Here is a 3645-nt window from a genome sequence, read left to right as displayed (position 1 = left end):
CAGCAGCTCCCCATGATGTCTGCTGAGTACTGACACACTTCATTGCAAGCACCAGCGTAGGGGTGAGGAGCGTAAACCCTTGGCAGGTGCGTGGGGGCAATATGGGCCTGTGGTGAGAACACGGAGGGACATCAGCGAGGGCGGCAGGAGCTCCACACGGTGTTTTTGGTTGGCGAGAGAAGGGTGGAATGGGGGCCAAGGCTGTTCCAGGCTGTTTCTTTTCCTCTGGTGTCTGTTGCTTTTATTTTATGGACACGTTTGTTAAACAGCTCCCTAAGTGTCTGTTCCCCGCTGCGCAGGAGGGGGTTTTAAATCCCAGCAAACAGCGACAAACAGCTGCACGGCCGCCAGCGTGGGCCGGCGACGAGCAGGAATGTCCCCAGACCTGGTGTTTGACTTGGTGCCCTGGGGAGAGGCAGTTTTCGGTGACATTGAACCCCAAACTGTTTAGGGCTGTATGCAGTGCAGCCACTGCCGGTAATTACAGTGCATCAGAGTGGAGTGAGAGCCACCTTGTTCTCATCTGCTGCTGCTCGCCAAGCTCCTGGTGGCCGTCTCCTTGCTGAAGGTCTTCAGTGTCGAGGGACCTGGCTCTTCGCTTGGCTCCCCAAGACATGGTGGAAAGGGCCAAGAATCTCCCCCAGCATCACTGCCTGGAGCTCCAGCCTCGTGTCCTCGGCAGGTTGACAAAGAAACCTGGGACAGGGAAGAATATCCTTAGTTGTCAGTGAGGGAAGGCTGGAAGGAAGGACTGCGGTGGGAAGGAGACTGAGGTCTTCTGTGGTGCAAGAGGATGCCTCTGCCCCTCGGAAACGGCCAACGCAGTATTGCGTGGGGTACATCATGGCTACGTTTAGCCCTTCCTTTAGAGGGTCCACTTGTGCTTGATTTTTTAAGGTTGTGTGTGGCTGTATTGCGATATTGTCCAATATGAGGATCTCTCCAGTTTTTTTAGGAGGAGCTTTCAACCCCTTATAGTAAATTTAAGTCTCCTGGTGGTGGGCTTGTTCTTCTTAGCCACTTTTTGCAGCCCCCAGCCATCTCTGGCCCGCAGGTGTGAAAACCGCTGCTGGGGAGAATTGAACCATTCCTGAGCGAAATCCTGGAGTAGAATTAAGTTCATCCCTGGCGCTTTTGTGCGTTGTAGCCGTGTCATTTGCTCAGCTCTGCTCTCTAGGAACCTCACCCCCTGCTCCTGGCACAGTACCCAGCGGAAATGATGGGAGGTTTTTGGAAAGCCTTGAGCACACTGTGGCGACGGCAAGAGGACGACTGAACTTTCTGCTTTCACATCAGCAACCTTTGTCCCTAGTGGGACAGAGACAGCACAGGCTGAAATAGCATTTAACCCCACTGAAGCCAAGTCTGTTCTGCATTTCAGTGTGCATGGGTGCTGTTTGCAGAGGGATTCTTTTTTTATCCATGGCCGGGAGGTGTTTTCAAGCGTGCCAAGAAGATCAAAACATTCCTAGATTGCTGCTTAGAAGTTTCTGTGTTGCAGATGGGGTCGCGGTGTTCGGCTCAGCGTGTCTGAGTTCATTTCATTGCTGCTTTCAAGGTATTTTGGAAGTGGGTAGCTGTGTCTCTCCTAATATCCAGGTGCATGTCTTATCCCAGGCACTCGGCTCTTGCTGCCAGCAATTTCCGTGCCATTTTAGATGCTTCTGCGTAGTGCTAAGTAATTGTGTGTTTTACAAATGAGCTGGTTTATGGCAGTCGGTTGCTGTGGTGGAAAACCCACTTAGGGTAATTTCTCTAGACAATATCCTGATTGTTTCACTAAAGGAAAGGGAACTCCGTACCCTTGTTTCTCCCATCAACAGGTAAAATAACCCTTCCTGGAGGTGCTTACTTTGCTGAAGTTTGCTCATCCCTCAGCAATCAGCTAATGCCTTGTTTTTCCTGGACACAGTATTAAATGCGAATGTAGTCAGCTCCTGCTAATTGCTTTATCCTCCAATACGTTTTTGCTCGTATATCTTTTTGCCTCCGATACCTTCTTTGCTCATAGCCCGCCTGAATTGCAAGAGTTTGAGGCAAGTTTGTCAGTGTGTGCAAGTTTGTCGGCAGGATTTTCTAGTGTATTCATTTGATGATCAAGTTGCCTTTATACCCTTATTTTAAAATTCTTTTTTCCTACTGATAGAAGCCGCTGGAGCTCGGCTGGGACAAGTGCCTACAGTGGCTGATCAAGTGGCTGATTACGGTTTTAAGGCAAAGGTCCTGAAATTGGTGGTACCTGTATTTGCAGGTGGAAATTGTCGCCTGAAATTAAATTGTGCCTACAGGCTCCATTGTTGTGGGTCTGCATACTGAAACCGGCACCCGCAGCTTATTTCCGTGGATGCAAAGGAGAAGCAAACTTTTCCCAAAGCCTGTTTGTTTCTCAGGACACACGTTGTATGATGGCTTCGTCTGGTGGTTCACAGAGCCAGTACTTTGAAGAAAAACATTCTTTTTGGCACAAACTCAGGACTTCTTGCTAGGTCCTGCGAGGTGCTGCTTGCTCTGACTCTCATGATTGAAGGTTTGCGGCGCTATGTTCTTCACAGAGCAGAAATAATGCAACGGCTGAGTACAAATTGTAGGTTTGTAGTGTGTTTTCTTGTCTGCAGGTCCCACAGAAAGGGTCTGAAACTGTGGATTGCTCTAAATAAGGGTGAGGTGCTGGTTCAGGCCTCTGCGTAGCAGCAGATAAGCTCTGGGCCGACTTATCTTCTCAGGGAGATTTTTACATTTGCTTTTCTTTGTCTCTCTCCGGTTTGTTTCAGCCTCAGCCCCTTTCTTCCCATCCCTGACGCTGCCCTTCTCGCTTGCATTACTCACTTGGCTTACTCTTCGCTGCCTCCCTCCTTTGCCCTCGGATCGCCAGGCTCCTGCCGCCGCGTCTCCATCCTCCCCCAGTTCATCTCGCCGGCTCCAGGCTTCTGCTCCGCTCCCCCTTGATGGGCACCTCCTTAATGTCAGGAGCCGACTCTCAAATAATTATCTGGGTTGCTGATTAGCAGTTTGTGAGGGCAGAGCTGGCTTCGGCTTTTAGTTAAGGCTCTGACCAAACTCCACTGGTGTGTTCCTGGTGCAGTCCAGAAGCCATCTTGCTGCTTTCCTGCTCCTACCCCTGTGGACCCTCTGTGCAGAACCAGCTTAGGTGCCCGAACACGGATTGTGGCTCTGGAGGGGCTAACGCTGAGCCAAAACCAGTAAGTCCTTCTGGCTCCATGCTGCTTGTTCTCATCTTCATTCCCCTCCTCTTCCTCCTGGATCCCACCGAGGAGCGGAAGGGATTCACGTCTACCACCCGTTACATTGCTCAGTTCATCCTCTGGTTCTGTTTGGGCATTTGGGCAGGACACAGTCCATTCAATGCACACCGGAGAGTGGTGCAAGGAACAGCTACATCTGCAAGGGAAGGAAAGGCAGAACTGGAGGGTGATTTTTCATTACGGGACTTTTTGCACCTGCAATGAGGGAGCACTGCTGGTTTTCTCATACGGAGCTCAGTGACAAAAAAAAAAACATTGCAATTGCTTTCACAGGGCAGGAACAGTGTTTTCTGTCTGGAAAACATCCAGCACATTCTGTGTGCTATTGGGGATATCAAAGAAAAGCTGCAGGCAAAAGAACAGAGAAGAACTCCTTGGCTTA

This window comes from Rissa tridactyla, chromosome 21, assembly GCF_028500815.1.
Source record: "Rissa tridactyla isolate bRisTri1 chromosome 21, bRisTri1.patW.cur.20221130, whole genome shotgun sequence".
Taxonomy (NCBI): Eukaryota; Metazoa; Chordata; class Aves; order Charadriiformes; family Laridae; genus Rissa; species Rissa tridactyla.
This window is presented reverse-complemented; position numbering follows the sequence as displayed.